This window comes from Pleurodeles waltl, chromosome 8 (assembly GCF_031143425.1).
Source record: "Pleurodeles waltl isolate 20211129_DDA chromosome 8, aPleWal1.hap1.20221129, whole genome shotgun sequence".
Lineage (NCBI taxonomy): Eukaryota > Metazoa > Chordata > Amphibia > Caudata > Salamandridae > Pleurodeles > Pleurodeles waltl.
Window position 1 is genome coordinate 720,005,250 of NC_090447.1, and position 23,114 is coordinate 720,028,363.

The following is a 23,114-nucleotide window of genomic DNA, read 5'->3' on the forward strand; positions in this document are numbered from 1 at the left end:
GGCTCCCCTGGCCAAGAGAGCTATGACCTCCTTGCGGAGAAGTGCCAAATGATCCTGAGGTAGATGATCGTATGATTGTGGCATGGCTGGAGAAGTTTAGAAGGGGAGGGAGTAGTCCCTTAGGACAATTTGTAACACCCACCTGTCCGTGGTAATGAATTCCCAGTGGGGCAGGTGATGGCGGATCCTGCTGCTAACAGGTCGCGGATGTTCTGATGGACTAGAAAGTCTTGGAGGAAGAGGAGGGGGAGGGGGAGGGGGTGGAGGTGAACTAGGTGGCGAGCTTGTGGGATCCCGCGTCGCGCAGAGACTGTACAGCATGCGCGGGTCAGTGGCAGGGTGGAAAGGAACATGGTCGGGTGGTCATATCCAATCCACAACGAACTATGAACTTGGCTGCATTTCTCCTGGTTGGGACAGAACGGTCTGTGTCTCCTCCGGGACTAGAGGCAGCACTTTTGCAACCGTATCACAGAGAGTATGGGAGTATGGGCCCAAAAGGCATGCGTACCGCAGCGCTAGACTGGCAGAAGAAAACATTTTCTTCTCCAAGTTATCCAGTCTTTTTGATTCCATGTCAGTGAGAGAGGTAGAGGATGATGAAGCCTGGATGACAAGGCTCTCAGGCGTAGGGTCAGGAATTTTGGGTCAGTAGCACAGGCTGATGGCAGCGGGCAACCGTCCTATCCAAAGGAGCCCCTGTGCTGGGTTTGGAGCAGGTACCCAGAAGGACATCTGTAAGGGCTTCACTGAAGGGAAGGAGGGGTTCCGAATTGGAAGCCCCAGGTTGAAGCACCTCGGTCAGGTTAGTTCTGACCTCCACAGAAGGAAGCTCTAGGTCCAAAACCTCAGCAGCCCTTCTCACCACCATAGACTATGACGCACCCTCCTCCATAGCCACGGTAGGGAGAGAAAGCATGCCAGCATCAGGGAAGGTGTCTAACCTGCTGGCGTTGCCCAAATCCTGAACCCAGTCCATTTCAGGGTCAAGCTGGTATTCTAAAGGGTCCAGCGTGCCTTCTACACCATCCCAATAGGGGTCAGGAAATGCCCTGGGCCCAGGACAGCCAATGGAAAACTGAATTGGTGTTAAGCGACACTGTTCAGGCTCTGGGTTCACAAGGACCAGTATAGGATTGACGTTGATTGTGGGCCCAACTGACATCAGGAGTGTCGACGTCTGTCCCAATGCCGAGGAAGGTCGTGTTGGCACGACCGGCGCCGGGACAGATCCGGAGGTGCCCTCTGGAGTCAGGTCGAAGCCGGCAACTTGGAAACTGAGGAGGCCCTCACCAACTCCTCTGGGCACAAAGGCACCAGGGGTTGGTCAGTCTGCCCAAAGCTAAGGCACATGGCCTCATAAAATTCTTTGTATTGGGCAGGAGTGGCACTCTCTTCCAGAAAGTTGGAGAGGCACATAGCTGACCCAGATGGAGTCCCTGATGACATAGGCCTAGAATGTCGAACCTCTTCCTGTGTCGCCTGAGCGAAGGTGAAGAATGTTTGGCCTTCTTCATCGTCTTCTTCTTGTGATCACTGTCCAGATGACTTGGACGAGGAGGAGTGGTGATGACTCCATGACCGGTCTCCTGAACCTCCTCTCACGAGACCGGGAGTGACACGGAGTAGAGTGTTGGGCCGCAATGAGCTTCAGGGACCTCGCCCTCAAAGCTTTCGGGTTCATGGTCAGACACTCTGAGCACAACTTCGGGTTGTGTTTGCACTCCAGACACCAGTGGCAGACGAGGTGCGGATCTGTCACGGACATCATTCGGTGACTGGAGACGCAGGGCTTGAATCCAGTCTTTCGGGACATCCCTCGACGCATCCAAATTATCAAAAAGAATCAATAAAAGTGTTGTACTTAGTAAAAAAAAAAAAAAAAAAGAAAAAAAAGAAAAATGACTGGGGTACCTCTTCTCCAGAGCAGCGCATAGGCTCGCGCGGCAAGAGAAAAAAAAACTGATGTCAGCACGCCAGGGTGGCACCTGTATACGACTGTGACATCATCGCGGCGACCACAACACCAATGACACCCGTGGAGTTGACCAACGACACCTAATGGCAGACCGGGGTACTGCTCAAAGAAAAATCTCCAGATCCAGTCTGGCGCCTGGGGGAAATTCTAAGGTAAGGAATCTGCAACTAGAAGACTATCAGATGTGGTAGTTTGTTGGTTGATTTTCAATATGTGGTTTGGGCATGCCTCGCACTTACATCACACTGACAAGATGTTTTTCAATGTGTGACAGACATACTGGACCCTCCCCTCAATTTCTCTCCCTAAGTTGCACTATTGGGAGACATCTCAGGTATACCCTCAGCCTTTTGATGGCTTGCTATCATCCTATTTGTTTTGGCTAAGAGTCACGTTGCCATGTTCTGAATGCAAAAGACAGGTGTAGCTGACAAAACAATGGCTCCATGATGCAGCATACTGCCAAGACATTACTTCACAATATGCTTAGACTATACATCCTACAGCCCGTTCCACAGACAATTGGTTTCCATTTTGAGCTTATCTATGCAAAACTGAAATGCTCTCCTCCACCCCCACACAACCTCAGAATTCTCCATCATTGCTTACATAATTGGTATTCTATATGCAGAACTTTAACTGAATGCTTGCTGGTATGGTGATCTGATAATATACCCATCATTGTACCCCTATCAGACTATGTTGCATGACACTCCTATGATGAGGCTGATGAGGTCATACTGTGCAAATTTCAATAAAATAATAAAACTTATTGAGAAATTATCACTGAATGGTACAATCTAACAATAATTGAATGGGATGAATTTCGGTTTTTGAAAAATGAGTACGACACACTCGATATTCGTCTCCAAAAATTCATAAGGATAGCCTTAATCTACCAGGGCAAATGGTTGTCTCATTCAATAACAGTCTCTTAGAGAATACATCAATAAATGATGACCATTTTTTGTTTTCCTTTCGTCCAGAATCTGGCTTATGTTAGAGAGACATTGGATTTATGAGTAAAATACTAAATAAAAATTCAAAATATAAAATAATTTCACAGAGTGAGTCTTGATGTCAATGCATTATTTACCAGTATTAGATTTGATATGACAGCGTCAGTGCTTGCAAATTTTGAGGGCTCAAGGGATAACTTTTTTGCAGCACACACATATGCTGATAGAAATAAAAATTTCCCTCAATAGGAACATCTTCCTCTTTGAGATTCAATATTTCAAGAAGATACAAGGGACAACTATGGCCACCTACTTTGCCACACCTGTCCAAATTTAGGCATCAGCTGATGGAAAGAGCAGGTACTTTGGTTGAATTAAATTGAGCACCGCACTGATTCATCAATGATGTGTTCTAAATTCGCAAAGGAAAGGAAAACAGTCTAAGACTGCTTCACTATGCTCTGTATCAATCAACTAAAATTCATCATGAATTACAGTAAGGAGTGTATAGGTTTTCTAGATCTAAAATTGACAGTAACAAACTCTGCTCTGGAGACCAAGCACTTCAGAAAAAGCACTGCTGGCAATTCACATAAAGCATACATCACGGAATGAAACAACATGATACAGAGGTTCAAACAAAGGGAATACCCTAACAAAATGCTTAGACAAGCATCAGATAAGATTGATAACGTGAGCAGAGAATCAGTCCTGTGTAGATCCAACCAAGCAAAGGCCAACAGAACTAGGGAAACAAAGGGACCTATTTGTTGTATTTCAATTTTTACCAAGCAGGCTCGAAAGTCAAAGGAAACTCTACATAAACATTGGAACAACCTCTTACAAGAGGAAACACTGAAGGGACTGATTGATTCCAACCCATGTATTACATTCAGGAGAAGCACATCACTCACTAAATGACAGATTGGTTCACAGCCATCTTAACCCTGCCTCCACCTCTTGGTTACACAAACACTAGGGTTTTAAAGATGCAGTCATGGCAAGGCCTGTAAAATTACTTCTAATGTCAAAGAATTTGTTTTATAACTGATTAAACAAAAGTATAAGAACAACAAATACGTTACAGACGGATCATGTTGTTTATGGTATCACGTGTCCATGTGCAAAATCGTATGTGGAAAGCACCACACTCAAATGGATCCCTAAGCACATAATGGCTGAAAACAATCACAATGTGAGCTATAACAATGCATTTCACTGTCATGATAAAAACTAGATGTTAAAGTTCTTGGGAATTGACTGCATTCTTAAGAGTCTGGAGGGGGGCAAAGGACATTAGCCCTGTGGAGTACAAACATATTTTGGAAACAGGATGTCTGGCCCCAAGGCAGTGTGCGCCACGCCAAGGAACATTATCTGCATTTATGAACACTATGGGATAACATAAGGCTAATTTCTGAGACGATCATAACTAAACAATGTGCTTATAGACTATTTTAAATATATGTACCAGTTTTTTTTAAACTGAGCACTATCAACGGAGGGTACGTCACTGATTACAACTGTGTAATTATATTGAGGAAAACATTGATTGGAGTTGCACCATGAAGAAATTAAGGAAAGGAAAGTTCTAGGCAACCCCTATTACTGAATGAAGACAGTGTTTAGGAAGCCAGGGCTCTCTAGAGGTAGTTGTGTATGAGCACCTAAGACTTATCTAGGAGACATGCAAAGCTTATGCAATACCACAATAGTCACACAGTAACTTATCACACATAAAAGGAACCATACAGTGTTATAGAAATAAAGGTACTTCATTACAGTAACACTACACTAGATCACTTATAGGCAGTCCCCCCAACCAGAGGTAGGTATACACTATAACTATACACAATAGCAACCAGAAATTAGCATAGAAACAAACAGCATTGGCAAGAATTGTGGAAAATAGCTAGGGCCCTAGGGGAGGGCCACACAATATACTAAACTAGTAGAACGTGAAGCGAAATCCTCCACCCAAAGATATGGAGTAGTTAGAGGGGATCTGGGAGAACACTGGACCCCAAGAGGTGCGTACCTTAGTGACCCTCAACGACCAGGAGAGCAGAGGTAAATACCTGGTTTTCCCCAATGACTAACAAGAGGGCTTAGAAAATGGATTGTGCAAGAACAGGACCAGAAGAAACAAAAGGTGTAGTCTGGAAGAAGAGGACCTGTAAAAGAAGGAGACAGAGTCCAGTCCATGATGGAATGTCCATTTGGGCAGGAGCCAATACCCACCCCTTCTGTGGATGAAGATCAGGGTCGACAGGGGAAGAAGACGACTAGCTGTGGGGCACAGGAGCTGCAGAGGAGTCCTTGGAGCGGTGCATATAGTGTACATCGGTCGCCAGGTCGCAGATGGTCAGTGGTTAGGAGAACCACCAAAAAGCCTCGGCAAATGCAATAGGAGGCAAAAGAAGAGTTGCAAGGCTGAAGGGGACCAGCAAGGTCCAGGGGACTCAACCCTTAGAGGGGAGCCCGGGCTGACCCTGAGCAGTCGGGATAGCCAGCAGAAGCAGTTGTAGCCCCCACAGGCACCCCACTGGCAGCAGGCACAGTAAGTTGCAGTGAGGCCCAATTAGCACACCTGGAGAGGAGTCCCACATCGCTGGAGCAACAGCGGAGAGACTTTCCTTGCAAAGATGAAGTGCTGGGGGCTGGGACTACTCAGAGCCTGAAGATTCCTTGGAGCAGAAGACAAGCCTTAGTTGCTGCAGGAGTCGCAGTGCACAGGGGTACTGTCCTGCAAAATGCACAGCCGTGGAAATGTTGCAGTTGCTGGAAGGAGCCGGGAAAACAATGCTGCAAGGCGAAGTCGTCTCGGAAGTTGCAGTCTTTTCTGTTCTTGAAGTGACCAGGAGCAGAAGTGAACAATGCAGAGGAGTCCTGGTGGAGTCTGGCACATCGAATCTGGGGACCCACCCAGTCCCTAAATAACGGGGGGTTTGGTAACCTTGCACCCTAACCACCTATCTGGAGGGGTCTCAGACTTCACCTGCCTGACCACCCCACTCAGATGCTCCTAGGGGCCTATGCCCATCTTGGTTTCAAGTTTTCAGAATCAAGTAGCCACCTGGAGGACCTCTGGGCATGACCCCTGGGGTGGTGATGGACAGGAGAGTGGTCACTCCCCTTTCCTTTGCCCAGTTTTGCACCAGAGCAGGGACTGGGGTCCCTGAGCTGGTGCAAACCGGTTTATGCAAGGAGGGCAACAAATGTGGCCTTCAAAGCAAACTTGTGGCTTGGGGAGGCTACCTCTCCCAAGCCTTTTAACATTTATTTCCAAGGGAGAGCGTGATGCCTCCACTCTCTTACAGAAATCATTTGTTCTTCCTTCCCCTGCCTGATCTGGTGAAGAAGCAGGAGGGCAGAAACCTGTCTGAAGGGCTGCAACAGTGCGGGCTGCCTGGAAAAACCTGGAAAACTGGTAAGAGCAATACCGGGGGTCCTCTAAGAAACCCCTAGAGTGCAGGGAATCATACAACCAATACTGGCATTAGTATTGGGGTAAGATTCCAACATGTTTGATTCCATAAATGTACAGGTTCCGAATTACCATTATGTCGCTGCGCACAAGTGTCCAGTACACGGGTAACATGGCTTCACCACACACACACAGTCCAGTGCAATGGAACTGGAGTTTGTAGGGGCACCTCTGCTCATGCAGAAGCTGCACCCTGCCCTCTGGGCTGGAAGGGCCTACCATAGGGGTGACTTAGTGACCTGGTATAGTGACCTGTTGTGAAAGGGTGTATGCACCTTTTCAAGCAGGCTGCAATGGCAGCCCTGCAGACACATTTTGCATATGCTCCCATGGGTGGCATAATACATGCTACAGCCCATGGGGGACCCATGGTGTCCCAATGCCCTGGGTACCCAAGTACCATATAATAGAGACTTATAAGGGGACACCAGTATGCCAACTGTGGAGTGCACAAAGGTCCAGGGTAACCAAATCTGGGGAGGGAGAGAGCACAAACACTGGGGTCCAGGTTAGCAGGATCCCAGTGAAAACTGTCTAAGCACACTGATAGCAGGCACAAAGTTGAGGTAACCATGCCAAAAAAGGGTACTTTCCTACCAACTATAACAAACTATTCAAGTATGTGTAGAATCACGTGGGAATATTACATACAAAATAAGCTACTACAGCCAAGATGACAAGTTTATTAATGTCAACAGCCATCTACTGAATACACAGTCATTCTGTTTATTTAATTCTTTTTTTACTGAAATGTTATATGGGAGTTTAGTTTTGGGAGGTTACAATGACCATTATTAATTTAATTACCAATAATGATTGTATGACATCTCAGGAAGGGTGATACAATTTATACCAGTTAAGAGAAATGATGGTGAAAATCTATGTTCAAATACAGAAGTATTTTTCTAGTTTTATGATTTAAGGACTGATTTCTCTTCCTGCTTCGAAATCAACCGTATTTCATTTAAAATTATCTAGAAACACTAACCATGTTCAATCAACTGATTTAATTTTTAAATTTGCAATAATAACTGTGAATTGTGATGTAATCAACTTGGTTATGCACAAAGCGAATGTCCGTCTATTGTTTTCTACACATGATTTAAAATGCACTTGTGTTTGGTGGAGATGTATTTATGTCGAAACAACGACTTCAATGTGAATTTCAGAAAGCCACGGCATGTCAAAGAGGGAAGTTTTTGGTATGCAAGTTTAATCCTTTTACAAGGGAGAACATATCAATACATTTCAGTGTTTTACACAACTTTGTCAACACAGATAGTTTATCACATGGTGCATTATATACAAAAAAAAGTGCTGAGAATATAAGAAACAAAGAAAAAGGACAAAACTAGTGCTGGCATCTTCAGAGCCATCTCTAAGAGGATTACTATGCATTGATTTTATGCTGACCATTCAACAGCTTAATGCAATACAATACACCATCACACAATTCAGCAAATTATAATGCATTTGAAGCCCCCAAAATACAATCTGGCATTTGAAATTTTAAACGTCAGTGATTGTTTTTTCAATATAATCACCATCTTATAACGGGAGTATAATGCTAAATCTGTAAATACATAGTGACCTTTCTGGAATACCACACCCCCGTGGTCGATTTGGATTTTTTTAAAGAAATCAAATATCAACACTGATTATTACACATGCCTTGTGAAATGTACGCAGTATGCCCCAGTGGGAAATTACCATCAACAAAATTGCACATTATTAATTGTACTACAAACAAAATAAAATAAAAAAAAGTATCACCATAGTGAGAAAACGTTTTTGCAGAAGAGCAAACATAATGTATACTGTGTCTTAATGTGAGGAATACAAGGCAGTTGTATCACTGTATCAAGAATTCAAATTAAAGTCAACAAAAATGTTCTTCAATATAGGACGCATTAACGTTCCCATTAGTTTATCATTAAAAGTAAGGAGAATTCTTGACTAGTGTTCCAAATAAGAACCGAACCCGCCAAACCTAAATTACAACTCAATACCTAATCGTGTAGACAGATGCACTGGCCCCAGATAGGGCATACAGTACTTGTAGATAATGGTGAATTTTCGTAAGGGATGGCATTATACTGTATCATCATTTGTAGTGCCTTCTGGCTTTCCCTCTATTAAAAAAAAAATCATATAAAGAAAAATATAAAAAAGGATAAACCAATCACGATCTAAAAATTCAGCTTATGCAATAAGGGGAGTCAGAGATCGACGTACAGCTCTTTGTCCATTTTCAAGGCAAACGGTTCTTTGCTATCCATCTCCATGATATGGCTGGATTCAAACCTTCTAAGCTCCTTCTCCCTATCCCCTCCTCTCAATTTCTTGGGTGCACATTCAATGGCACTATACACAAGCAGTTTATGGTCCCTTTTATGTACTTGCTGAAAATGGGGAGCAACCGGATAATTAATATCCATGTTTCTAATTGCCTGCAGGTGTTGAAGTATCAGTTTAGGTACCAGCAGTATGGTACTCCTAATATAAAACTTAGGACAAGACAGGGCAGAAACAGCAAACTCAGTTTTGCAGTTAAGTGTCTTTTTATTTTGATGATCTTGTGAAAGGGTGTATGCAGTTAACTGAAATTCTTGCCATTAGCGCTTGCCTTCCATTTTTGGCATTATTTTAATTCTGTGCTCGGTTTAAGTAATTGTTTTTTGATAGCCATTACCTTGCTCTTGACTAAAAAATCGCTCATAGAACGGTCCTTTCAGAAGGTAATGTGTGGTCTGGAAGATATGCTGGCCCCTATCACCGCTTAGTTCGTTTTAAGATGCCAGTGTTTAGGTAGTGCCTCTCGCATATTGAAATGCTTAATATGGTTTGTAGTAATGAAACTAGTAATGTATTCTGTGTCAGTATTAGCCTTTTTCCTTACTCACCCCAAGGAGGGCTTCTTCCCTCTTGTACTTGGCTTCTTTGTGCTTGGCTATGTTAAGAGTAGTGTCTGTGTAACCTTGTGCCTCTAGCCTACACATCATATCTTGTTGGGTAACCTCAAACTGGATCTTGGTGCTACATATGTGCCTTGCCCTCATCAATTTCCTAAATGGGACACTGTTTTCTAAAGTACAGGATGGAAACTACAAGTGTGTAGCATATGGTTTCCAGCAATAGGTTTTCAATACACTGGTTGTGAGTCTTGAATTTTGCACTACAATTCTGACATTTAAAAAGTCCAATTGGGCGCGGCTATTCGGACATGTAAAATATATATTCACAATATTAGCATGGATGACAATAACAAATTGATAAGCTGACAATTCGTCCCCCCTTCCACAGCACAAACTAGTCCCCGACCCATAATACAAGTTTTATCTGTCCATTCACTCATCCTCAAGTCCATTCAGTACCTGTTCCTCCCACCAGCCCATATGTAAATAAGCATAGCTAGGGGCAAAGTAGGTCTCCTTCTGCTGCTGGAATAATTCACTGTTAAACAAAGAATAATTCTAATCAGGCGCCATTCAATCATTTGCAAAAGCATTGTGTGTGTGTAAAACATGAGTGGTCGAGCTCTCAGAAAATGCTGTACTGTGCTCTCTCTGTGTATATATATATATTTGTGTATAGGGAACTTCCCAGAATTCTCCTTTCTTTTTTGCATTATTTATGCGTCACTCTAACCCTGAAAGGGCTTTGTTTTGACTTATACTGGGTGCTCCCTTGTGTCTGGACAAAGCTAAACCCCTCTGAAGAGCTCTAATGAGAGCGAAACACGTGTCAGGGGTTGCTTTACTCATTCCAGTTTGGCTTGGATGGTATTTGACCATTCCAAAGCTGTAATACTGTGCCTGGAGTGGTAAATGGCTTTTGTCAGTTTACAGCTCCACGAGGATGACACTGTGTCAATCCTATGCTTAAAGATTTTGCTGTACAAATGGTAAAAGACTTTGTCCTTATCTAGCTCGGCGTGGATAGCACTGTGCTGATCCTATGCTTAAAAACTTTGCTAGATAAGCAGACATTTGAGGTGAGTAAATCTAGTGTCGCTGGTGTTGCAGAGTGCTCCTTACTAGAGCTGCTCTCCACCTAAATTTGGGAACTTCCCAGAGTAGAGTTCTCCTTTGTTTTGTGTGTGTGTGTGTATATATATATATATATATATATATATATATATATATATATATATATTATGTGGAAAATATCACTTACCCAGTGTACATCTGTTCGTGGCATGTTCCGCTGCAGATTCACATGCTATGCATAGTCTGCCATCTAGTGTTGGGCTTAGAGTGTTACAAGTTGTTTTTGTTCGAAGAAGTGTTTTCGAGTCACAGGATCGAGTGACTTCTCTTTGGCTCCACTGCGCATGGGCATCGACTCCATGTTAGATTGTTTTCCTGCAGAGGGTAAGGTAGGAGTGATAGAGTATAAAGAAGAGAGATGTCCATGCAAATGGAATAATGTCACTTATCCAGTGTACATCTGTTCATTGCATGTTCCACTGCAGATTCACATGCTGTGCACTGTTCCTGCCATCTAGTGTTGGGCTCGGAGTGTTACAAGTTGTTTTTCTTCAAAGAAGTCTTTGAGTCACGGGACCGAGTGACTCCTCCCTTTTGGCTCCATTGCGCATGGGCATCGACTCCATGTTAGATTGTTTTCCCGCAGAGGGTAGGGTAGGAGTGATAGAGTGACAATAGTAAAGACGTCCATGCAATGGAATAGAGATATATGTACAAAGTTGAGGTAAAGGAATGTTTATTTACATATGTACAATTTCTAATTGCAACTTAAACGGCTACAGGCTCCCAGGGAGGTGGAAGGGCGCATGCGAACAGCAGAGGAACATGCCACGAACAGATGTACACTGAGTAAGTGACATTTTCCGTTTGGTGGCATGTGTAGCTGCAGATACACATGCTGTGCATAGACTACAAAGCAGTAATCCTCCCCAAAGCGGTGGTCAGCCTGTAGGAGTTGAAGTTGTTTGAAATAATGTTCTTAGTACAGTCTGTCCTACTGTGGTTTGCTGTGTTGCTAACACATCTACACAGTAGTGTTTGGTAAAAGTATGAGGTGTGGACCAAGTGGCTGCCTTACAAATCTCTGTCATTGGTATGTTACCTAGAAAGGCCATTGTTGCTCCTTTCTTTCTAGTGGAGCGTGCCTTTAGTGTAATGAGTAGTTCTCTTTTAGCTTTTAGGCAACAAGTGTGTATACATTTCACTATCCATCTGGCTATGCCCTGTTTGGATATAGGGTTACCAGTATGGGGTCTCTTGAATGTGACGAACAACTGTTTAGTTTTACGAAATGGTTTTGTCCTGTCTATATAGTACATTAGAGCTCTTTTTATATCTAATGTATGCAGGGCTCTCTCTGCCACTGAGTCTGGCTGTGGGAAGAAGGCTGGGAGTTCCACTCTTTGGTTTAAATAAAACAGTGAAATGACTTTTGGTAGAATTTTTGGATTTGTGCGGAGAACACATTTATGTTTGTGTACTTGTATAAAGGGTTCCTCAATAGTGAAAGCCTGTATTTCCCTAACTCTTCGTAATGAAGCGATTGCTACTAGAAATGCCACTTTCCAAGTTAAGAATTGGATCTGACAACAATGCATGGGTTCAAAAGGTGGACCCATTAGTGGTATAAGTACAATATTAAGATTCCACAAGGGTACTGGTGGAGTTCTTGGAGGTATGATCCGTTTTAGTCCTTCCATGAAGGCTTTATTTTGGGTGTTTAATTTGCAAATAAGCCGAAATTGCAGTGAGGTGTATTTTGATGGATGAAAAGGCTAGATTTGCTTTTTGTAGGTGTAGTAAATAACCTACGATGTCTTGTATGGACGCATCCAACGGTGTGATGTGCTTTGCTTGGCAATAGAAGACAAATCTTTTCCATTTGTTAGCCTAACAATGTCTGGTGGTAGGTTTTCTTGCCTGTTTAATGACTTCCATGCACTCGTTTGGAAGATTTAGATAGCCAAACTCTAAGACTTCAGGAGCCAGATTGCTAGATTGAGCATTGCTGGATTGGGGTGTCTGATCTGCTGTTTGTGTTGTGTTAACAGATCTGGTTTGTTTGGAAGCTTGACGTGAGGTACTACTAAGAGGTCCAACTGTGTGGTGTACCACGGTTGGCGTGCCCACGTTGGTGTTATAAGTATTAGTTTGAGTTTGTTTTGACGCAGTTTGTTGACTAGAAAAGGAATGAGTGGGAGAGGGGGAAAAGCGTAGGAAAATATCCCTGACCAATTGATCCATAGAGCATTGCCCTTGGACTGAGGGTGTGGGTACCTGGAAGCGAAGTTTTGGCATTTTGGTTTGTGGCGAACAGATCTACGCCTGGTGTCCCCCACTGGCGAAAGTGTTCTTGTGGTACCTGGGGATGTATTTCCCACTCGTGAGTTTGCTGGTGATCCTGACTGAGATTGTCCACTAATTGACTGTGAATCCCTGGGATGTATTGAGCTATAAGGCGAATATTGTTGTGTATTGCCCAATGCCAAATTTTTTGTGCTAGGAGGCAAAGTTGTGATGAGTGTGTTCCCCCTGTTTAAGTAGTACATTGTTGTCATATTGTCTGTTTTGACAAGAACGTATTTGTGAGCCAGAAGAGGTTGAAAAGCTTTTAGTGCTAGAAAGACTGCTAGCAGCTCTAAGTGATTTATGTGTAGTTGTTTTTGCTTGTTGTCCTACTGTCCTTGTATACTGTGATTGTTGAGGTGTGCTCCCCACCCAATCATTGATGCATCTGTTGTGAGAATGGCATGAGGCACAGGGTCTTGAAAAGGCCGCCCTCTGTTTAAATTTATGGGGTCCCACCACTGAAGCGAATAATGTGTTTGGCGGTCTATCAACACTAGATCTTGGAGATGACCCTGTGCCTGCGACCATTGTTTTGCAAGGCACTGCTGTAAGGGCCACATGTGTAACCGTGCGTTTGGGACAATTGCGATGCATGATGCCATCATGCCTAGGAATTTCATAACAAATCTGTGTAATGCTGATTTGGTTGTATTTTTGGTACCATGGTGTGGAATGATTGTACCCCTTGTGGGCTTGGATTTGAAATCACTTTTTGAGTGTCGAGTGTAGCTCCCAAGTATTGCTGAATTTGGGATGGTTGCAAGTGTGATTTTTGGTAATTTATTGAAAACCCTAGTGTGTGTAGGGTATCTATTACGTAACATGTGTGATCTTGACACTGCTCCTGAGTGTTGGCCTTTATTAGCCAATCGCTGAGATATGGGAATTCATGCATGTGTTGTCTCCTTATGTATGCTGCTACTATGGCAAGGCATTTTGTAAAAACTCTGGGGGCTGTTGTTATCCCGAAGGGTAACACCTTGAATTGGTAATGTTTTCCTTGTATAACAAACCTGAGGTATTTTCTGTGAGATGGATGGATGGGTATGTGAAAATATGTATCTTTTAAATCCAGCGTTGACATGTATTCCCCATGTTTTAGGAATGGGACTACATCTTGTAGTGTCACCATATGAAAGTGTTCTGCTTTGAGGTATAGGTTAAGAGTCCTGAGATCTAATATTGGCCTTAGTGTTTTGTCCTTTTTGGGAATAAGGAAGTACAGGGAATAAACCCCTGTTGCTTTTTGTTGATGAGGTAACAGTTCTATGGCTTGTTTTGTTAATAGCGCCTGCACCACTGTTGTTAACATTGTTAGATGTTGCAACAATATTTTGTGCGCTTTTGGGGGAATATTTGGAGGAAAATGTGTGAATTCTATGCAATAACCATGTTGGATAATTGATAGTACCCATGAGTCTTATGTTTGACCATTGATTGTGGAACATTTCCAGTCTTCCTCCCACAGGAGATGTGTGTTGTGGGAAGGTGATGGCGAAGTCACTGTTTATTGCTAGTGGCTTGTTTTGTAGCTTGGAATTTTCCCCTGGACTTGGGAAATTGCCCTCTGAAGGACCCTTGAAACTCCCCTCTTTGATACTGGGATTGGTATGAGGGCTTTGTCTGTGAGGTAGATGGTTTTGATGGCTGTGGCCTGAAACCTCCCCTATACTGCGGCTTCCTAAATGTCCCACTGTACTGGGATGAGTAAAGCACTCCAATTGCTTTGGCTGTATCCGTATCTTTTTTCATTTTCTCTATGGCTGTGTCCACTTGTGTACCAAATAGCTGTTGCTGGTTGAATGGCATGTTGAGGACCGCCTGTTGAATCTCAGGTTTAAAACCTGATGATCTAAGCCATGCATGGCGTCTAATTGTCACTGCTGTGTTTATTGTTCTTGCGGCAGTATCAGCTGAATCTAACCGTATTTGGTTATTTGTTATTGATTGACCCTCCTCTACCACTTGCTGAGCTCTTTTTTGGTAATCTTTGGGGAGATGATGAATGATGTCGCTCATCTCATCCCAATGAGCTCGGTCATATCTTGCGAGGAGGGCCTGTGAGTTCGCTATGCGCCACTGGTTGGCTGCTTGTAACGCTACCCTCTTTCCTGCCGCATCAAACTTTTTACTCTCCTTATATGGAGGGGGGGCATCTCCAGATGACTGCCAGTTGGCCCTCTTCCTCGCTGCACTGACCACTACCGAGTCTAGGGGCAGCTGTTGGGTGATAAATATTGGGTCTGATGGTGGTGGTTTATATCTCTTCTCCACCCTTGGTGTTATGGGCCTTCCCTTAACCAGCTCCTGAAAAATCTGTTGGGCATGTTTAAGCATGCCTGGGAGCATGGGTAGACTTTGGTAAGATGTAGGTGTTGAGGACAAGGTAATAAAAAGAAAGTCGTCCTCTAGTGGTTCGGTGTGCATGCTCACAAAGTGGAAAGCAGCAGCCCTAGCCAAAACCTGTGTGTAGGAGGAGCTATCTTCAGGTGGAGAGGGTTTAGATAGATAGCACTCCGGGCTATTGTCTGACACAGGGTCATCATAAAGGTCCCACAGGTCTGTATCTTGATGTGACTGCACAGTGTGTGTGGGTGACTGTGCAGTGTGTGTAGCAAGAGGAGAAACAGTTCTGTGAGGAGAATGCGGAGGAGAATGTGCTGGGGAAAACTGGTGTGGCGGAGATTGCTCTCTTGGCACTTTAGCCTTTGGCTTCTCAGTGTCCGAACGTCCTTGGAAAGCCAGTTCCCTTTTAATTGTGAGAGGAGGTACTGTAAGGATTTTTCCAGTATCCTTGTGGATCTGTATCCTTGCTTGTCTCTCATCAAATTCTTCAATTTGGTGAAGTTCTTCCTCGAATCTGTGGCTTTCTTTCAACTGTTTAGAAAGTCCATGCTCCTCAGTATATGAGCCTTTTTTCGTCTCCAAAGCTGGTTTTTTCGGCACCGAAATGCCCATGGTGACAGTAGGCATCGGTTCCCAAAGACTCTTTCGGGGTTTCGATTCAATGAGTCGATGTCAAACTTTTTCAGAGACTGTGTCTCGACTCGAGTCCGAAGACTTCGAGGCGGATGTGGCCTTTTTCGGAGCCGAGTGTGTTGCTTGGTCACCGCTTGATCTCTTGCGGGTAGAGCCATGGCCTTCCGGCAGTGGCGTCCCGAGGCCTTTTGTTTGGTCTTGGACTGGCTCTGGGTTTGGGTCGGGGCAGGCGTACTCACGTGTTGACCTGCTGGAGGTGGTCGGTCCGCGTCTGAATCAGATCCTTGAATGGAGATGGTCATCTCCTCTTCTTCGACGTCGAGGTGCTCGGTACTCTTCGACGCCATTTGTAGTTGTCTCACTCTTCAATCCCTCAAGGTTTTCTGGAACAGAAGGACCTGCAGGCCTCACAAGTATCTTCTCGGTGGTCTGGTGACAAACACAGATTACAGACCCGATGTTGATACTTTGTGTGGCACTGAGGGCAGAATCGGAATGGGGTCCGGTCCATGAGGCTTCGACGCTTCCTGCGGTCGGGCCGACCAGGCCCAGGATGGGCGCGGGTGCCCTGAAGGGGTGTTTCACCGGTGCCGAGGTGTCGATGCAAGATGGTTCGCGATCGAAAACAATACAGACGATTTTCGGTGATTTCTGAATTTTTCCGAATCGAATAACCGGAGCGAAGAGGAACACGTCCGAACCCAATGGCAGAAAGAAAACAATCTAACATGGAGTCGATGCCCATGCGCAATGGAGCCGAAAGGGAGGAGTTACTCGGTCCCGTGACTCGAAAAGACTTCTTTGAAGAAAAACAACTTGTAACACCCTGAACACTAGATGGCAGGAACAGCGCACAGCATGTGTATCTGCAGCTACACATGCCACCGAACACACATATATATACACACACACACACATATACACAAGTGAATGTTGAACTTAAATGGCTACAGGCTCCCGGGGAGGTGGGAGGGTGCATGTGAATCTGCAGCGGAACATGCCATGAACAGATGTACACTGGGTAAGTGACAATTTCCGTTCGATGGCATGTGTAGCTGCAGACACACATGCTATGCATACACTACAAAGCAGTTTTACCTCCCATAAAAGCGGTGGTTAGCCTGTAGGAGTTGAGGTTGTTTGAAATAGTGTTCTCAGTACAGCTTGTCCTACTGTGGCTTGCTGTGTTGCTAACACATCTACACAGTAATGCTTGGTAAATGTATGTAGTGTTGACCAAGTGGCTGCTTTACAAATTTCGGCCATTGGTATGTTTCCTAAGAAAGCCATGGTAGCCCCTTTTTTCCATGTGGAATGTGCCTTAGGTGTAACTAAGAGCTGCCTTTTAGCTTTAAGGTAACATGTTTGGATGCATTTTACTATCCATCTTGCTAACCCTTGTTTTGAAATAGGGTTACCAGTATGTGGTTTTTGGAACGCCACAAATAACTGCTTGGTTTTCCTAAATGATTTTGTCCTATCTATGTAATACATTAAATCTCTTTTACTATCTAATGTATGCAGGGCTCTTTCTGCTACAGAGTCTGGCTGTGGGAAGAAGACTGGTAGTTCCACTGTTTGATTGATATGAAACGGTGATATAACTTTGGAGAGAAATTTTGGGTTTGTTCAAAGTACAACTTTATGTTTGTGTACTTGTAAGAACGGTTCTTGAATTGTGAACGCTTGGATTTCACTAACTCTTATTAATGAAGTAATTGCGACTAGGAAGGCAACTTTCCATGTTAAGTATTGAACCTGGCATGAGTGCATAGGTTCAAATGGTGGACCCCTAAGTTGCGTGAGCACTAGGTTTGGATTCCACGAAGTTACTGGAGGTGTTCTAGGTGGAACGAAGCGTTTTAATGCTTCCATGAAGGCTTTGATAACAGGAACTCTAAATAAAGAGCTGTGTTGTATATTTTGCAAGAATGCAGAGATTGCAGTGAAATGTATTTTTATGGATGAAAAAGCTAAGTTTGCTTTTTGCAAATGAAGCAAATAACATACAATGTCTTGTATTGATGCTGAAAGAGGGGTAATTTGTTTAAATTGACAGTAATACACAAATATTTTCCATTTGTCTGCATAGCAGTGCCTGGTTAGTAGGTTTTCTTGCTTCTTTAATTACTTCCATACATTCCGTTGGTAGTTGTAGATACCCAAACTCTAAGACTTCAGGAGCCAAATCGCGAGATTGAGTATGTTGAGATTTGGATGCCTAATCAGTTGTTTGTTTCTTGTTAACAGATCTGGTCTGTTTGGGAGTTTGATATGTGGTACTAGTGACAGGTCTAATTGCGTTGTGTACCAGGGTTGACGTGCTCACGTTGACGCTGAGTATGAGTTTGAGTTTGTTTTGATGTAGTTTGTTGACTAGAAATGGAATGAGCGGGAGAGGGGGAAAAGGGTAAGCAAATATCCCTGACCAATTCATCCATAGAGCACTGCCCTTGGATAGGAGATGTGGGTACCTGGATGCAAAGTTTTGGCATTTTGCGTTTTCGCTGGTGTCTAATAGATCTATGTCTGGTGTTCCCCAGTGGTGAAAGTATAGCTGAAGAACTTGGAAATGGAAATCAATGTGTTTGTTGATGATTTCGGCTGAGAACATATGCCAATTGGTTGTGTATCCCTGGAATGTACTGTGCTTCCAGGTGAATGTTGTTGTGGTTTGCCCATTGCCAAATCTTTTGAGCTAGGAGGGAGAGTTGGGATGAATGGGTTCCTCCTTGTTTGTTTAGGTAATACATTGTTGTCTGTTTTGAGAAGGATGTTCTTGTGAGTGAGAAGAGGCTGAAAAGCTTTGAGTGCTAGGAATACAGCTAGCAATTCTAGGTGATTTATGTGTAACTGTTTGTGTTCGGCGTCCAACTGTCCTTGAATGTTGTGATTGTTGAGGTGCGCCCCCCAGCCAATCATTGATGCATCTGTTGTAAGTATGGTCTGAGGCACAGGGTCTTGAAAAGGCCAACCTTTGTTTAGGTTTGTGGAATTCCACCACTGATGTAATATGCATGTTTGGCAGTCTATCAACACTAGATCGTGAAGTTGACCCTGTGCCTGTGACCATTGCTGCGCAAGGCACTGTTGTAAACGCCACATGTTTAGTCTTGAATGTGGGACAATGGCGATGTAGGATGCCATCATGCCCAACAGTTTAATGACGAATTTGACAGTGTGCTTTTGGGCTGGCTGTATCTGTGTCAATATATTGCAAAATGCTTGTATTCTTTGTGGACTTGGGCTTGCAAGAGCTGTTTGTTTATTTAGTGTGGCCCCTATATACTGTTGAATTTGCGCAGTTTGTAGGTGCGATTTTTGGTAGTTTATGGAGAACCCTAGGGTGAGTAGGTTTTGTATTACATAATGCGTATGTTTTTGACACTGCATATGACTGCTGGATTTTATTAGCCAATCTTCGAGATATGGGAAGACATGAATGTGTTGCCTTCTTAGGTAGTCTGCCACTACCGCCAGGCATTTTGTGAATACTCTGGGAGCTGCTGTTATTACGAAGGGTAACACTTTGAACTGATAATGTTTTCCCTGAATTCAAAACCTGAGATATTTTCTGTGCGCTGGAAGGATGGGTATGTGAAAATACGCATCCTTGAGGTCTAATGTTGCCATGAAATAGTGCTGCTGAAGCAGTGGGACCACATCGTGTAGTGTTACCATGTGAAAGTGTTCTGACAGGATGTAAAGATTGAGGGTTCTGAGATCTAATATTGGCCTTAAGGTTCCGTCCTTTTTGGGGATGAGGAAATACAGTGAGTAAACTCCTGTTCCTATTTGATCATGTGGCACTATGTCTATTGCTTGTTTAAGTAATAGAGATTTTACTTCCTCTTGCAACATGGTGATATGTTGAGTGGAGAGGTTGTGTGGGTTCGGTGGAATATTTGGGGGAATTTGTGCCAATTCTATGCAATAGCCATTGCGGATAATAGATAATACCCAGTTGTGTTGTTGTAATGGGTAGCCAATAGGTGTGGAACCTTTGCAGTCTTCCCCCCACAGGTGAGGTGTGAGTTGGGAAGGGATGGATTAAGTCACTGCTTTGGCTGTTGTGAGGCTTGTTTGGTTGATTGATATTTTCCCCTGCCTCTGGGGTACTGGCCTCTGTAAGTGCTTTTGAACCCACCTCTTTGATATTGAGGTTGGTAGGCCAACTTTGTGAGGTGGATGCCTCAGGTGTTTGGGTTCTAAATCCACCTCTGTATTGGAGCTTACGAACGGATCCCCTTTATTGCGTTGTATACAAAGCAAATGGCTTTAGCGGTGTCCGAATCTTTTTCATTTTCTCAATAGCCGTGTCTACCTCGGGCCAAAAAGTTTTTTTTGGTTAAACGCATATTAAGGACCCCCTGTTGAATTTCAGGCTTAAATCCTGAACACCTAAGCCATGCATGTCTCGTATGGTGACAGCAGTGTTGATTGTTCTAGCTGCTGTGTCTGCAGAGTCTAGGGCTAAACTGATTTGGTTGTTTGTAATAGCCTGCCCTTCCTCAACTATGTGTTGCACTCTTTTCTGTTGATCTTTGGGGAGATGTTGTATTATATCCTTCATCTCATCCCAGTGGGCCCTATCGTATCTAGCCAACAATGCTTGTGTGTTGGCTATCCTCCACTGGTTGGCTGCCTGCGATGCCACCCATTTGTCCGAGCATCAAACTTTCTGCTTTCCTTGTCTGGTGGGGGTACATCCGCTGATGATTACGAGTTTGCTCTTTTCCTGGCTGCGCTTACGACTACAGAGTTGTGAGGCAATTGTTGTGTAATAAAGGCAGGATCAGAGGGAGGTGACTTATACTTTTTCTCCACTCTAGGAGTAATTATCCTAGCCTTCTTGGAATATTTGGTTTGCATGCTTTAACATGGGAAGCGACTGATAGGTGGTATTTGTAGAGGAGAGTGTGTTAAAAAGGAAGTCATCCTCTAACGGCTCAGTATGCATGGTGACATTGTGATAGGATGCCACCTTAGCTATGACCTGAGAATAGCCTGTACTATCCTCTGGTGGTGATGGCTTAGAGGGATAGCAGTCTGGGTTGTTGTCTGGAATGGGATCTGGATCATAAGGTCCCATGGATCCACATTGTCTTTCTGTTAATCAAATGAATGTACAGGAGATTGCACAGGTGTGGGAGTAGTAGGAGGAGAGATAAGCAAGTGAGGTGGAGACTGAGGAGGAGAAAATTGAGGAGGTGGAGATTTCTCTTTAAATTTTGGCACTTTAGCCGGTGGCTGAGCAGTGTCCTTGAAAGGCTAATTTCTTCTTAGGCTTTAGAGGAGGTGCTGTTATAATTTTACCAGTGTCCTTGTGGATGTGAATCCTGGCTTGCCTTTCATCTATAGCTTCCATTTGTGAATGTTCCTCAGTGATTCTATGGCTTTCTTTGAGTGCTTGCGAAAGTCCATGTTCCTCTGTATAAATTGGCCTTCTCGGCTCCGAAGAAGGTTTTTTCGGTATCGAAAGCCTGGGAGTGGACGATGGCTTCGGCTCCAAAAGCGATTTTTGAGGTTTCGACTCGAAGGATCGATGCTTAATAGTCTCGGAGACAAAGCTTCGTCTCGAGTTCGAAGGCTTAGGTGGCGTGGCCTTTTTCAGTGCCGAAGTTGTTAGTTGGTCACCGAAGGTCTTTTTACGGGTCGAGCCATGGCCTTCCAGCAGTGGCGTTCCCAAGGCCTTGTGTTTGGGCTTGGCCGGGGCAGGCGCACTCAAGTGCTGTCCTGCCGTGACCGGTCTATCCTCTTCAGTCACCTGCTCGGAGTCAGATCCTCGAACGGAGACAGCCGTCTGTATGATTTCCTCCTCCTCGACGTCGAGACGTTCAGTGCTCTTGGATGCCATCTCGAGTCTCCGTGCTCTTCTGTCTCGGAGCATTTTCTTCAAACGGAAGGATCTGCAGGCCTCGCAATTTTCTTCCCGATGGTCTGGGAAAAGACCGAGATTACAGACAAGATGTTGGTCTGTGTAGGGTAATTTTGCGTGGCACCGAGGACAAAGGCGGAATGGGGTCCGGTCCATGAGGCTTCCACGCAGATGGGCACCGGTGCCCCGAAGGGCGAGTAAAGATGTTTGACCCGACGGTACCGAAATGTCGATGGAAGATGGTACGCGATCAAAACAATATTGATGAGAATTAGAGAGTTTTAGAACTTTTCCGACTCGAACTACTGGAGTGAAAAGAAACCCGTCCGAACCCGATGGCGGAAAGAAAACAATCTAACATGGAGTCGATGCCCATGCGCAATGAAGCCGAAGAGGAGGAGTCACTCAATCCTGTGACTCGAAACCACTTCTTCAAAGAAAAACAACTTGTAACACTCTGAGACCAACACTAGATGGCAGACTATGCATAGCATGTGTATCTGCAGCTACACATGCCATCAAACATATATATATATTTATTTATATATATATGTATATATATATACACACACACACACACTATATATATATAGATCATATACACTTTTCTCCCCTCAAATTAAAGCACAACTGCATTTTAATACATGTATTTTACTTGCACCAGGGTCAGACAATTCAAACTGGGTGGATTGCAAGGGCTCTTTTGGAAACTGGCATGCAATTCAGTGAAGAGGCAGGAAGCTGTCAGATTAAACAAGAGAAACTTCATTCAGCTCACAAACTTTCTGAATTACTGAACCTGTAAGAGTACCTAACAAGATATCTGTGGGCTCTCTTTCAACTGTGTTCTGCCCTGATTAACACTGGGTCTTGCCAGCCCATACTAGATATGGAGAAGAACCTTTTTCTTTGTGTTCTAAAATATGATAACTGCCTTTTTGCTGTTATATTTGACTCAATTAAAGGGATTTCCTGCTTTCCAAGTTCAAATCTACATTTAACAAGTGACTGAAGTGGCGGTCATTTCCACCAGACTGGTTTCTATATAAATCCTTACCACAGTCTCCATTTTTGTCATTGTTTTTCCAGTCCATCCTAGGCAGGTAATGCAGCATGAAGCATGGCTCCACACACGTCATCAGAAGATCTCTATAACTGCCCAGGAGGAAAGGGGCCTTCCTATACGCTTTGCTTGGGATAATACTTAAAGTGGAAGGTGAGGACAGCCGCCTATGCTTATTTAGAAGAGAGAGAGTGCACTCAGCCACTGCAAACCAAGTAGCGCCCCCTAGACTACATAGTGGTGGGTAGACAAAACTGGAACGCAGATATAGGCATTCGGTTCCTTCTAAGTTAAGATAACCTCCTGGATCCTACAGGATATTCTCATGTTGAATAATAAAGTGGGTTATAAAACTGTAATTGAACAATATTACTTGGCATTTTTTTTTATTTACCCTACAGGTCAACACATTGAAAAATAAGCGAACAGTAT